This window comes from Taudactylus pleione, unplaced genomic scaffold (assembly GCF_031769625.1).
Source record: "Taudactylus pleione unplaced genomic scaffold, aTauple2 ptg000206l, whole genome shotgun sequence".
Lineage (NCBI taxonomy): Eukaryota > Metazoa > Chordata > Amphibia > Anura > Myobatrachidae > Taudactylus > Taudactylus pleione.
In genome coordinates, this window is record NW_028284608.1 from 12,868,307 (window position 1) to 12,883,958 (window position 15,652).

At 44.0% G+C, this 15,652-nt stretch overlaps 1 protein-coding gene across 2 annotated transcripts in view; it reads right to left on the bottom strand.

Annotated features, from left to right (window-relative positions):
• The window catches only part of LOC148517925 (protein kinase C delta type-like), a 122,871-nt gene extending 107,666 nt beyond the window's left edge, over positions 1 to 15,205 (bottom strand). The window contains exon 1 of one of the 2 annotated variants that reach the window (XM_088478058.1): positions 15,047 to 15,205. The gene's annotated coding sequence lies outside the window, so the exon portion shown is untranslated. The remainder of the gene's footprint in view (positions 1 to 15,046) is intronic. The other variant, XM_088478056.1, reaches the window with a different exon arrangement.
• Between the last annotated feature and the right edge of the window lie 447 nt (positions 15,206 to 15,652).

The following is a 15,652-nucleotide window of genomic DNA, read 5'->3' on the forward strand; positions in this document are numbered from 1 at the left end:
GTGGGAGAAGGCAAGGCCCCCAGAGGATAGAGCAGCAGGAGAAGTGGTGTCAGAGGGTGAGATCCAAGTTTCAGTGATGGCTAGGAGATTCAGAGAGTTGGAGATAAAAAGGTCATGGGTGGGGACCAGTTTATTACAGACTGACCTGGCATTCCAGAGGGGACAGGATAGAGAGATAGCATTTGAGGGGGAGATGCAAATAAGATTTTCCGGGTTGCTGTAATGTGGAGGTAAGATTAATTTGGGGGACCGATAAGAATAGAGTTTAGTGATGTTGCGGGCACCTGAGCTAGAAAGGGAACCTGTAGGAGGTGGTGTAGTAGGACAATGTGGGGGTAGAACAGGAAGAAAGTGGAGTAATGGGAGAGGAGGGGAGAGTAGGCAGACAGAGGAGGGGGGAGAAGGGAAGGAGAAGGTGGAAGAGATAAGGGGGAAAGGATAAAGGTGGAAGCAGGGGGCAGAACAGAGGATTAAGTAGAGACTGAGTGAAGGAGGGAGTTGACGAAAACCTTGTCATGGTGTTTATAAGTAAACAAGAGGAATGAAATTTGGAAATGTAAATGAGATATGAGTGCAAGAACTTTGTAGGAATGCAAGTGAAAAAAAAAACAGTGATGTATCAAAAAACAGTGTATCAATATGTATGCAGATTAACAAGATTATTATAGGGAGGATTAAAAGTGGGGATCTAATGTGTGCAGAATTTGAAAAATAATGCAGATTGTAAGCAGAGGATGTGAGGCTAGGCAGGAGAGCTGAGATAAAGGACAGTGTTTCAAAGTAGATAGATGTAAACTGACATGGGAAAAAGTACCATAAGCATTGAATTGTATGCGAGAATCAGAAGGCCAGCATTATTAATAGCAATAGAAGTGTTCTTGCAGTGATTGTACAGGGAGTCCAGTTGTAGTCTGAGTCTTTAGATTGTTGAGGTTTGTTGCCTGATGGATCTTTTCTCCTTCTGTTTCTCCTCGGTTTAACGCAGGTCTAACACTAGTTATGCACTTAAAAACACTGCACTTAGAAAAAAGCTGCACCCAGCCAAGGCTTTTCCAGCCAAACTACTGACACTTAAACAGGGATGCAGGCAAGTGTGGACACACCCCAATTGGCCAGCCAGAGAAAGCTAGCAATAAAAATGGCTTAAGTCAACAATGACCACATACCATACATCTAAGGCTACAAATAAATCAAGCATTCACTTTAGTCAATAGACTGAGGGAATCCTTAAAACAATTTAACTATTACAAATCATAAGGCATTAGAAACTATAGCATAAGGATTCAGTAAAGAATAAGCTAGTTACCTATGATTATAATTAATAAAGGAGGCACAGGAGGTGAAATACTCTGCAGTCACAGTCAACTTCAGTTACCTGTAGATTACTTATAGATACGCCACTGCCTGTTAGGATGCCAGCATCGGGATTCTGACCGCCGGGAGCCCGCGCACCAGCATCCCATACCCAACTCCACAGAACAGCCCACACCAGTAGCAGCTAATCTAAATAAAAGATTAGGAGTTATAGTAAGAGATACAAGACAGGTGCGACGTGGTAGGTATATATTTGTTTTCCATAGAATAGTATGTGTGTTAATAACTGTAAATTGCAACTAGTCTTTTACTAAGGCTGTGTTATTAGATTTCTCCAAACTACATGACAAGTTCTTTCACAGATTATTTTCATCTGCCGGCAGATTATTTTCCGTTCATTGATATTCACTGCTCTTCCTGCTGTAAGGGAATTCTGTCAAGTATTTTAAGCAATGAAAGAGAACTTTGTGACCCATTTCTACCTTCAGAGGCTCAGAAATATCAGTGTTTCATTTCATACAATCTAATGCAAATGTACCCATTTGTCTTTGTTCTGTCAAACACTGATGAATAATAAAACACAGAAGTAGAACTGAATTTCTGGTGCATGCAGAACCTTGTACTCACATCTTTTCTACAACATAATAAAAATATTATTTAAAAAAAAATGTGGAATGTTTTTATTTTTCCCACCCATTTTCTCAGGAGGACTGATCTCACATTACGGGTTTCTCTGAATAATTGTTTTCACTGTGATGCAATATTCCTCAGCTAACATGGGCAATCATTAGAACATTATTTGGCACAAAAGGGCAATAAAGTAAAGTTTCTGAGGAAGTGTACACAGTTAAAGAAGAGCTGCTGTACCCTAACCTCCCCCCCAAGTGCCTAACTGTAATCCCCCACAAGTGCCTAACCATAATCCCCCCTCTAAGTGCCTAACCCTAATCCCCCCTCTAAGTGAATAAACCTTATCCCCCCTTCCCTGCTGCCTAAACCTAAGTCCCCTGGGGGGGTGCCTAACCCTAAACCTCCACCCGGGGGTTTCTAACCCTAACCCTCCCTACCCCTAGACTAACCCTAACCTCCCGGGGGGTGCCTAACCCTAAGTCCCCCCCCGGGAGCCCTAAACCCCGCGGCTGTCCGCACCCGGCGCCTGGCATCCCTTCGATCGGGGTGCCGGGCGCCTGTCTCCCGGCATCGGTAAAATGACAGACGTCTAGATTTAGACGCCTGTCATTTAACCCTTGCCGGGATTAAGTAGTCTAGAAGCCGGCGGTCGGGATTCCGTCCGCCGGCTTCATAAACGTATACCGCTGTATGTAATAAACGCTTATCAAGATGTGTATCCTTCATGGTTCCATAAATAAGCAATTATAATTCCATCTCGGGGCCTATTTACCATTTTCTGGATCCAGTGGCATATCTATAGTGGGCGCAAAGAGTGCAGTGCACACGGGCCCCTGAATCCAGGGGGCCCACACTGCACTCATGTTATTTAACTACTTTGATACATATCTTTTCGCAGTCCCTCGACAGCAGCTGGGAAGATGGAGCTGCAGTAATTTTCCCAGTGATCTGTGCATGCGCAGTGTGATAATTGGCCACTGCGCCATTGTCCCGGTGACCTGCGCTTGCGCAGTAGACTTTGGTACAGCGCCTACGTCTAGTACGTGTGCAGCCGGCTACTAACGCTAAAGAGGATGGAGCCCAGAAGAAGACCGCACATGGGCCCCCGTCTCAGTAAATATGCGACTGTTCTGGATATTATAATGATTTTCTAACAATTTAAAAAAATGGCGAAAGAGATTAGATGGCGTTAGCGAAAGGATTTCTGCAATATGTGTATATAACTAGGCTTCCCCACTGCAAGAGCAAGCTCCAACCAGGGTGCTTATGCGCCTATGTCTGGCCAAATTGCACAATTATTATCCCTATAATAAATGTATGCTTCAGTGCTAAAAGTGTCTTCACAACATCTTGGAGAAAACAATAGCAAACAGTTTCATCAGCTTACAGACTTAATATGTAGAGCATAGGGCATGGTTCTTGCTTAGCAGAGTGATAGCACCAGTGACCTGGGCCTCAGAACCTAGTAGCAGGGTTCTGGGGTTCTGGGCTGGATGCGCAGTGGATTTGCAAGTGGCGGTTAGATCACACAACAAGTGACTTAACCAGGTGGAAGGTTTATTAACCAACTAGAAACAGGTGCCGTTAGATGCGGGGTTTATCACATGTACAGGTTGCAAATATGGTGCCAGATACAGCCTGGAATCTGTAGGGTATGCTGGGTGTTGTAGTGCACTGGCTAATATTAGCGAGTATGCATGTCCTGGTGGTGAATAGCCGTATGCTCCCTATGGTAGGCTGTGGTAGCACAGGGTACAGGGGTGCACTGTAGGGCCTTCTATGGCTCTGTGGAGTGGAGATTCTCAGGGGCGTGTCCATAAAGCATGGATGACAATGGAGAAAGATACGCGTTAAATGAGCGCATGCGCAGTAGCGCATATCAGAAGTCAGACCTCCTTGAAAGAACTGTGGTGTCTCCATTGTCCCCGCCAGCTCCAGACCACGAACAGAGGTAGCGCTGAGCGCTCCTCATCTAACATTGCTGAGGTTTGGTTAAAGTCTTACAGTGAGAGCATCCATATTTTTATTGTATTTATCAAAGCGGATAAACTTGTGTGAGATAAAGTATTAACCAAACAGCTTCTAACTTACATTTTACACACTATGGGATCTATGTACTAAGCCTTGGAGAGAGAAAAAGTGGATGGAGATAACGTACCAACCAATCAGCTCCTGTCACTTTTCAACACACAGCCTGTAAAGTGACAGTTAGGAGCTGATTGGTTGGTACTTTATCTCTCACAATTTTATCTTTCCCCCCCGAGCTTTGATAAATACCTCCTAAAGTCAGCAAATAGGGCAGTGGACAACCGGTATGTACTGTCCATATGTGTGGAATTGTACAGGGGGGTTCCTTCATAATTCTACCACAGCAAAATCTCTTTGTCACTAAGGGGTATTCTATATTTACAAAAGATCAGTTTATATATATATATATATATATATATATATATATATATACACATACACCAAAAAAACAGGAAAATCCGGCACACTATTTAATTCCAGTAACTTGGCCCAGTGTCATCACAATGTAAGCACTCACAACTCCTTCGGTAATGCGGCACTCAGGTACTCAATAAACACAACACGGTGATCATCGACGTTTCAGTTTATGTGATAAACTGTCTTCAGGATATAAAACAATACAGGCATAATTACCTTATATAGTCCCTCCACCAACACCATGTGCAACTAATCGGCATCTCCGGCGTCCTCGCCGGGGCCCGTAGAGATGACATCATCAGCAGCCGCCGATGATGCTCCCACGTGCCTCCAGACGGCGCCCACCATGTGACATAAACACCATCACCTAGCAACTGTAATAAAAAAATCACGGCTACGCTAATAATAAAGCACATAGGAACATTTAAAAACATTAGAACAATCTCAAAGGACAGAATATTTCAATAGGCTCAGAACATCGTTATATGGTTAGCAAACTACCACATTTACACAGTTAAAACTTGCATAATATTAAATCCCACAGATCACCTATACCCCATAGTGTGCAAACCAAAACTCACTTACAGCCAATGCATATACAGTGAGGTGCATAAATATTGGGACACTGACAACATTTTCATTTTTTGGCCTCTATTCACCACCACAATGGCTTTGAAATGAAACAAACAAGATGTGCTTTAACTGCAGACTTTCAGATTTAATTTGAGGGTAATTACATCCAAATCAGGTGAACGGTGTAGGAATTACAATGGTTTCTATATGTGCCTCCCACTTTTTAAGGGGCCAAAAGTAATGGGACAAACTAAACAATCTTAAATCTAACTTTCACTTTTTAATACTTTGTTGCAAATCCCTTGCAGGCAATTACAGCCTGAAGTCTGGAATGCATAGACATCACCAGACGCTGGGTTTCATCCCTGGTGATGCTCTGCTAGGCCTCTACTGCAAATGTCTTCAGTTCCTGCTTGTTCTTGGGGCACTTTCCCTTCAGTTTTGTCTTCATCAAGTGAAATGCATGCTCAATCGGATTCAGGTCAGGGAATTGATTTGGCCATTGCATAACATTCCAGTTTTTAGCCTTTAAAAACTCTTTGGTTGCTTTTGCAGTATGCTTCGGGTCATTGTCCATCTGCACTGTGAAGCGCCGTCCAATGAGTTCTGAAGCATTTGACTGAATATGAGCATATAATATTGCCCAAAACACTTCAGAATTCATTCTGCTGCTTTTGTCAGCAGTCACATCATCAATAAATACAAGGGAACCAGTTCCATTGGCAGCCATACATGACCACGCCATGACACTACCACCACCATGCTTCACTGATGAGGTGATATGTTTTGGATCATGAGCAGTTCCTTTCTTTCTCCATACTCTTCTCTTCCCATCACTCTGGTACAAGTTGATCTTTGTCTCATCTGTCCATAGGATGTTGTTCCAGAACTGTAATGGGTTTTTTAGATGTTGTTTGGCAAACTCTAATCTGGTCTTCCTGTTTTTGTGGCTCACCAATGGTTTACATCTTGTGGTGAACCCTCTATATTCACTCTTGTGAAGTCTTCTCTTGATTGTTGACTTTGACACATATACACCTACCTCCTGGAGAGTGTTCTTGATTTGGCCAACTGTTGTGAAGGGGTTTTTCTTCACCAGGTAAATAATTATTTTGTCATCCACCACAGTTGTTTTCCGTGGTCTTCCGGGTCTTTTGGTGTTGCTGAGCTCTCCGGTGTGTTCTTTCTTTTTAAGAATGTTCCAAACAGTTGATTTGGCCACACCTAATGTTTTTGCTATCTCTCTGATGGGTTTGTTTTGATTGTTCAGCCTAATGATGGCTTGCTTCACTGATAGTGACAGCTCTTTGGATCTCACATTGAGAGTCGACAGCAACTGATTCCAAATGCAAATGTCACACCTAGAATCAACTCCAGACCTTTTACCTGCTTAATTGATAATGAAATAACAAGGGAATAGACCACACCTGTCCATAAAAGAGCTTTTGAGTTGATAGTCCCATTACTTTTGGCCCCTTAAAAAGTGGGAGGCACATATAGAAACCGTTGTAATTCCTACACCGTTCACCTAATTTGGATGTAATTACCCTCAAATTAAATCTGAAAGTCTGCAGTTAAAACACATCTTGTTTGTTTCATTTCAAAGCCATTGTGGTGGTGAATAGAGGCCAAAATATGAAAATTCTGTCAATGTCCCAATATGTATGCACCTGACTGTACATATAGAGGATGCCATAACCATAGAGGGTTTACGGTAATTTTAAACTACATGACCGGGAAATATATCCTGGCGAAATCCAAAGGGACCTCTGGTGAAAACACCAGGAAAGACCACCAAAAACATGAGCTAATTAGAACTACATGGCAATCAAACATTACAAGAGCTGGAAAAAGTCTAACCTTCCAAAAGAGGATGTACCCCATCCCCTCTTAGTGTTACAGAAAACATGTTAATGGCAGATATTCATTAAGGCCCCGTGGGGCTATGACATCAAGTCTATAAATCCATTCTGCCTCACGTTTAAGAAGGGTTTTATCCCTATCACCACCCCTTGTTGGTTGGACCACCTGGTCAATCATACTATATCAAAGTGATGTCAATGGGTGATTATTTTCCATAAAGTGACGGGCCACTGGTTGATCACTACTTTTGTTTAGTAGTGCTGCCCTAATTGAGGAGCGGTGGACTGCCATTCTCTCCTTAAATTTCCTTTTGGTCTTGCCCACATAGGACAGACCGCATGGACAAATAATTTGATAGATTACATAGCAACTATTACATGTCATATCGTATACCCCTTACCCGTATGAGGATGATTGAATATGTTGCCTGGGATCAAAAATTTGCATGTTACGCAGCCGCATCTAAAGCATCCCATCTGTTTGACTGCCATAAAGTGTTTGGATGTTTTAAGGTTTTTTGAACTAAACTGGGTTTTTACTAAGAGTGGTGATGTCATGGCAAGGGCTTTGCTGTCATTATACAGCCTGGTTTTGCATAACAGCATGAATCCACTTTAAATCATTATTCTGGGTAATATCTCATACTGGGATGCTGTAGGTCATGATTTTTTAAGATCTATGGCCCTGATTCAGAGCCAGACGCTCTGACAGAGCGCTCGCTCTGAATCAGGGCCATCCTTCCTGATTTTTAGAATGGCCTCCTGGCCGCTCGTATAGCTGTGGGTGACTACCCACAGCTATAGCGAGCAGCCAGGAAGATGGTCGCGATGGTCAAGACCATCACGACCATCGGGCTTGCGACAAGACCCTTGTTATAGGGTCTCGTTGCCGCAAGCCCTGGAGTGCTTTCGGCTCAAACAGAGCCGAAAGCACTCCCACTGACATCACTTGTGATGTCAGTGGGGCCGGCCCCAGACGGTAGGCTTTCCCATGGGAACGCCTCCGTCTGGGCAGCCACTCCCCCGGCACGCCCACCAAAGGAGGCGTGCTGTCACTCACCATCGACAGCACACCCCCTTTGGTACGAGATCCGGAGCGACGGCTTGCCTGTCGCTATGCGGGTCTCACGCATGCGCACGACGGAGCCGGCTCTGTCGTGCGCATGCGCACTGGGCCAACATCGACCCACTTGTGAGCGCTCACGAGTGGGTCTGAATCAAGCCCTATGAGCCTACTTCAGAGTAGTACACTAGTAGCATTGCTGCTGCGGCTTTGGATGCAGCAGAAATGCTAAAATATGCTAATGGCGCAGGAGGCGTCTGAAGAAAAACAGGTGTCTTCTGTTGGCATCACAGATCCGAGTGCTGGCTTCTGCAGGACGCGTTTCACCACATCTATTATTGGTGCAGGAGATCCATCTGAAAACAGGCATATCTACGCTTATGCACAAGTCTCATAGGCCTGCAATTCTGTTAGCACGCTCTTGCTAAGCTAAGCATTCTTTACTAACGTGACAAAAACATTGATAGCACTGGTAAGGTTGTACACAGGAGATAGGTCTGTCCCAGGTTTCTGACATATGTATTTAAACCCCAGGAAAATGTATGCGATCACAAAACAGACTTGTCAGATGTTTGGGCTTTATTAAAAGCCAGTTAAGAATTCCTGGGGATATGGATGAAGAGTGAGGGCGGGCTCCATCAATTAGGCCCATTTCGGGTCTTCAGCATGAGAACAGGCTTATCAGTACTTGCACCTGTAAGGTTTATCAGGCGTTTTACTCAGGGTCTCACTACCTGGGGAAACAGTCTGTGCAGGCTTGTTAAGAGACATTGTGATTTATACCCCTTTTACACTAGCAGCAATAAACCAGGTTACTGTGCAGTATGAAAGGGGCCAGGATGAAATAAACCAGGTTGAGTGACCCGGCACGAGAAGGGTTGAACGTGTTTTCAACACTGCTCATGATGCAGTGGAAATGGGTGACCAGGGTTGATACGACCCGGGTCCCATTCTCTTCATAGGAGGAGCCGGCGCTTGGAGGTGAGATCATCGCCAACCGCCAGCTCATCACATGATGCAGATGATGTCATAGACCCAGCATTAAGATTAAGGGGCCTATTCATCAACACTAAAATAACGTTTTTAAGGACATTTTTCTTAATTATCATTATTTTAGTGTTCATGAAGACACTTAACACAGGAGATATCACTGATATCTCCTGGATAAGTCCGCCTGCGTTAATTTAAAAACTCCCCATACATTAGTATGGAGATATGGAAATTATGCTATTCATCAAATTCCGAAAATTATGTATTTTCGGAATTTGATGGAGTTACTATAAGCCACTGTGAGGTGGCGTACAATGGGTTACACTTACCTGCTGTCAGCTGGGCAGGTCCTCCACAGCTATGCGAGCGGCCAGGAGGCCGCACAAAAAAAAAACCGCCCTGATTCAGAGCGATCGCTCTTTCAGAGCCTCCAGCTCTGAATCAGGCCTCTGTTCACAGTCTCTGTATGTGTTCCTTCATCCTGGCTCCTTTATCGCTGATAGGTCAATACTCCAGAAAAGACTTGTAATAGTACAAGGCATGTGACCAGATTCTGACAGCTGTACAACTATAAAAATAGAACTTAACTTTTTTTTAATGGAAAAACAATAAAGCTATCTTGCACCAGTTGTGCTGACATATTAGGTAACAACAATGTAAATAATACAAATGAATCTCAATACAAATGGTATGAACATTTATTTTTAAATGCAAATGAGTGTTAATCTTCAAACATAATATAAATTGCATTTGTCTGTGATTTTGCCATTGTTGTTTCTTGCATGACCTCAACAATGGGAATAGATTCACTGAAATATTATTTTTATTATTACTATTTCTTTTAATTATTCTTTTATTTATATGACTTCCATAGCCTTGTACGTACATAGGAGAAATAACTAAGACCGAATAGCATAAGTACAAACTGATATAAATAAACATGTTCACAACTCTACATATATACATAATTTTGTTACCAGTTATTTATATAACACACAAATTCTGCAGCGCTTTACAGAGAATATTTGGCCATTCACATCAGTACCTGACCCAGTGGAGCTTACAATCTATATTCCCTACCACATGCTCACACACATACACATTATAGTTAATTTTTGTTGGGAGCCAATTCACCTACCAATGTATTTTTGGAGTGTGGGAGAAAACCAGGACACCCGGAGGAAACCCACACAAGTACAGGAAGAACATACAAACTCCACACATTGAGGACTGTGGTGAGGATGGAACTCACGACCTCAGTGCTGTGGTAGTAATTTTAACCATTACACCGCCTGTGCTGCCCAATTACAATGCAAACATTGCATAATTACGTAGAGAAAACATAATAGGTAGAGGGCCCTGCTCGTGAGAACTATTCTTCATCACATAAATGAAAGATGATTATCCTAATAGCCAAGTTTAAAAACACGAAGAAGGTAGAAAGAGCAAACTACTGTTATTAAAATGGTTTCCAAAAACACAGAGCATGCAAGTCTCAAGCCTGTCACCTTCTGGATAGATTTGGTATTATAGCATCATTTAATAACAAAAATAATCTTACATAGAAACATAGAATTTGACAGCAGATTAGAACCATTTGGCCTAGCTAGGCTCCCTTTTTTTTACCTTTTGGTGACCTCAACCCTATGTAGTCACTATTAGGTGTGTTGCAGAAGAGTATTACAGGCATGGGGTCTGTTATCCTGAATGATCGAAAATTTAGGTTTTCCTGAAAGGCTTTTTTTAACCAAATTATGGGAATTTTTTGTAACATAATGACATAAAAAATCGTTAGGATTTTCACATGTAGGCCCTGATGACGCCATCTTTCATGGTCAAAGATGCATTTGCATTATCGCACACTGGCCATCCTCACCCGGTACAAAACCCAACTGTTACCAGCCCAGGCAGTCAACCTGTCAGAAAAAGGGCATGATTTAAAGTGATGACCATTATGAGATAATAGTGAGGCATTGAAGGCATATGATACTGGTGGACAGAGAACAGGGTAAGTCAGGGACTGAACTAGCACAGGTAGCAAACCTCTTTATCAATGTAATTGAATTGGCCTGTGGGGGAAAGATGAGAAAGTGTTATCTATGCTGGTACATATTGAAGCATAGGTCCTGACTTTCTGTTTGCCCCCTCCGGGGGAGGGAGGGGGGCAGCCAGTTCGGTAGAGAAGGAGGTGGTGTGGGGGGCGTGGAGCGACAAAGGGGGTGGTACAGGGGTGGCATTTCCCGGCAAAGGAGGCAATGTGGGGGTTGTGGTGACGCAATCTCATCATCATGGTCACGCCCCGCTATACAATGCAGAGATTACCGGCATTGAGCAGCAGAGTGCCTGACTACTGATTTAGTGCAATTTGCGTCATCTGCCATCTGAACCACCAACTCCACCCAGTAATAGGCGACTGGGGGCGGTTGGTGGTCGGTTTCTGAAGACTTGCCCACTTTTCCGGCCGGCTGCGAGCGCCACCTGATTTTAGGGAGCCTCTTGACCGTTGCAGGAGAGTAGCCAAGTACTGTATGTTTAATGTCACCTCCAAGCATCAAGAGACCTTGGCCCTCATTCAGAGGTGGTCGCAAGAAGCGAGCGCTCGCTCTGAATGAGGGCGGCCGCTTCACTTTTTAAGTGCGGCCTCCTGGTCACTAGCTAAGCTGTGGGTTACCACCCACAGCTTTAGCGACCGACCAGGGTGATGGTTGCGATGGTCAACCATCCCCCCGGCCCCGCCTACAAAACGGGGCGACCTCAAAAAGGACAGCCGCCCCTTTAGTAGTGAGCTCCGGAGCGAGAGAATTTCTCTCTCGCTCTGGGGCTTGCGCACTGGCAGTGCAGCCGCTGCGTGTACGCAGGGCCTAAACATCAACCCGGTTGCAAGCGCTCAGCGCTTGCGACCGTGTCTGAATGAGGTCCCTTGTGCATACTAATCAACCTTTTTGAAAAAGAGAATTTAGGAAGGGGGGGTATAATGCACATTGGACTATTTGATAGTAAAAAAAATGAAGCAGTGAAGCTCACTGAGACAATAAAGTGGTAATGGAGAGTGGAGGAGAATGGCCCATTACAGGTGAGACAGAGAGGCTGGGAAGGAATGATGATAAAGCAGGAGCCATATACATCTTAAACAAACAAGCCCTGAAATTAAGAGGAAAAGTGCAATAATTTTTAGCTGAGTTGAATCTTGATTAAAATCTGGGCGTTGGGCAGCCAGATGTGGCAGGGATCTAGTTCTTCTGTGGTCCAAAGAACTGTGATGGTTGCTAGAGAACCCTCCGATGGTCCCCCTTGTTAATAAAAGGCTTTAAGCTACAGGAGACTCCGATTTGATCAGAATGAATGTAGTTAATAGACCGGCAGACGCGATGCTGCCGATCTAAATCCCGACTCCTCCTGCCCGACAAGGGACTTAAGATAGGTGTCGAAATTCCGATGTCTATCTTAATCCCGACACCAGAACACCGACCCCTGCCATCCCGAACGCCCTTGGACGGGTAAGCATAATACTTAGCCCGGGGATGGGGGGGTTAGGTTTAGGGACCCCCAGGGGGACTTAGGGTTAGGCACCCCCCCGGGGAAGATTAGGATTAGGATAGGGGAAGCGGGGGTTAGGGTTAGGCACTAGGGGGGGGGGGTTAGGGCTAGGCACCCCCCAGGAGGGTTAAGTTTAGTGTGCGGGGAGGGGGGGTTAGGTTTAGGCACCCCTGGGGGTAGGTTAGGGTTAGACACTAGGGGGGGAGGTTAGGGTTAGGCACCCCCCAGGAGGGTTAGGTTTAGGGTGCGGGGAGGGGGGGTTAGGTTTAGGCACCCCTGTGAGGAGGTTAGGGTTAGGCACTAAGGGGGGAGGTTAGGGTTAGGCACCCCTAAAGGAGGGTTGGGGGGGGAGAGGGAAGGGTTAGGTTACTTACTTTTAGATGTCGGGATTTCGACCCGCCGGCCTGCCGCTGTCGGTATTTGATCCGCCGTCATTACATACCGATTCCGATCAGAAACAGGGCATTATTTTATATAGTTAAATATATAAATTTACATTTAATGCAAGGTTAAAAAAAACAACATTATTTGCAGTAACAGCGCTCAATAGGTCTATTTTGTATATGATCCCTAGCAGCAATAATTGTTAGGTGTCTGACCTAATTTCCAATATTACAGCATTTCTCTTTGCGTTCTCGGACCATATGTGATTCTAGAAAGTGAAATCACCTTTTTGTCAATTTCCAAGAAATGACAAATGTACAAATAAATACAATATACAAAAGTACTGATGTGTACCAAAAATCACCAAGGAAAAAATTACCCAAAAGAACCAAAAAACCATGAAAAAAAAAAAAAATTATACCATAAAACAAATCAAAAAATATATATTTTGATAGTACAGTCCTAGTCCTTAGTCCAAAGTTTCATTTGTATTGGAGGGTGTCTATGCCGATTCCAAACCTCTAGTCCCAATAGAGTGACTCTAGAGTAGGGGTGGGCAGTAAGTGGCCCCACAGCTGTTGTAGAACTACACATGCCAGCATGCTCTGCCACAGTTTTGCTATTTGACCATGCTCTAGCTGTTGCAAGGCATGCTGAATGTATAGTTCAACAACATCTGGAGGGCAGAGGGTCTTGTTCTTAAAATAGCAGTGGACCTTTGCATGGTGAGTCTGAGTGGAGCTGAAATGAGTGTCAAAATTCCACTATGCCTCTTGTGTGGACACACTCAGTTAAATTCCCGACCTCACCACCATACCTTGAACAAACCATAAGCAGTATTGAGCAGGCCATACATCAGATATTGGGGGAGATGTGCGAAGCCCAGAAACAGTATCAGCGCACATTATGTGCGCTGATACCGCTTCTCCCCGATGTATGATTGGGGGTCTGGGCGGTAAATGACAGGGGCGCTGTGCGCCCCTGTCATTATCGGCGCTATCTATAAGATAGCAGCGCCGACGGCAGGGCCATGTACGAACGGTCATAACGCATGACCGTTCAGCTGGCTGTAGCTGTCGTTATTGACAGCTACAGCCTGGCGTTAGCCTATCCCCACAGCAGGGACAGTGCTGTCCCTGCTGCGGTGGCTGCCGGCTCCACGCAGGGATCTCGCGATACTTGCGAGATCCCGCGCATGCTCAGTGGAGCCGGCCATAGGGGAGAGAGACACAGCGCATCAGCACTAGGCTGATGCGCTGCTGTCTCTAGCGGGTAGCGCCGGAGGGGGGAGTTAACGCTCCCCCTCTCCGGCCGATGAGATGTTTATGCATCTCATCGGTAGCGCTTCCTGCTTTGCCTCGGTAAAGAGGCGAAGCGGGAAGCATTATAGCGGCACGTTAAGTGCCGCTATAATACATCTACCCCATTGTTCCAACAAGTCAACTAGTTGGCTGGTTGCATTGATAATTGGGCAGTGTTTGGGAGCAAACGATAATTATTTGTTTGTTCCCACACACCTAAAAATGGCCAAAAACGGTCGTTCCAACTAGTTGGGGAAATCAAACTTGTTTGATTTTTCCCAACTAATTGTTCTAGTGTAGGGAAAAAGTTTCCAACTTTCCACCCAACTCAATGATAAGTAGGCGGACACTGGAAGGCAATGTCTGCCTACTTTTTCACGATCCTCATGTGCATCAGTGGAGTGCCAGCCGGACTGACCGTGTCTGCCCGGTATAACAGGCATTGTTAGCAGAGTGTGAGGAGGATCAGGAGGACCTGTGCTGCATCAGCCCTTCTGTTGCAGCTAGCCCTGGTTGATAATCTAGTAGCGCACCTGTGAAATTTATAGCTGCTTCTGTTGTCACTACTCGAAATAGTGTAAAAGTGGTTAATGCAAGAAGCGCTTTTTTTGGATTTGTATGTACTAATTACTATTGATACCTGCTGGTCCACAGAAAAGTGAATAAATAAATAATCAAACTGCAAACCAAACGAACAATAAAAAGGAGGTATGTAAATAATTAAATAAAATAAAAAAGAAGAAAAGAGGATGAGTTACTTTGAATAGAAATGAAGATAAAATAAAAATAAAATCAAACAACAAAAATGAAATGTGGCTAGTGCAAAATTAAATGAAAATGATAAAGTACCAGTGATATTTAAGCATTAATGTTTACACTCCTTTTGTGGAAATGATAGGTGCCCGCTGCTTTGGTGCAGTGCAAACGGGTAACTGTCCCTATCTTACCCTAAAAGCGGTGTTGTCCTTTGTTGCTGGTGAACATGTGCCGCTTGATGCTGTACTCGCTCCCACTCTGCTGTCAGCGGACTGTACCCAGTCTGTTGGCGGGGGTTGCAGCTCAGCAAGCAGCGATCTCCGCTGTGCCTCCGGCAATCTTTCTGGCCTCTGGCTCTATTGATGAAAGGTGGCTGGTGGCTTGTTTAGTGGTCTGGGCTGGAACATGTTTCGTCCACGTGGCGGACTTTTTCAAGGAAGCCAGGCTGTTGGTCATTGCTTTAATTTATACTGTGCTGATTGCACCAATTACTGCAAGTTAATGCAGCTGTGTGATAGATTTTTTTTTTTTTTGTATTTTAGAAAAAAACTATTAGAAAAAAACTATATATCAGCATAATTGCTGACTAAATGAAACTAATAATTAAAAATAGCATAATGCTTATATAGATAAATTAATTGGTAACGAAAAGTTTGATAATGGTATAGATAAAAAATAAGATATCTATGTAAAAATGTAAATAAATAGAAAAATGGAAAATAAAAATTTGGACATGCATATAAAAAATAAAATGTAATGAAATAAAATAAAATGAAGTAAAAATAATAAATAGTGGA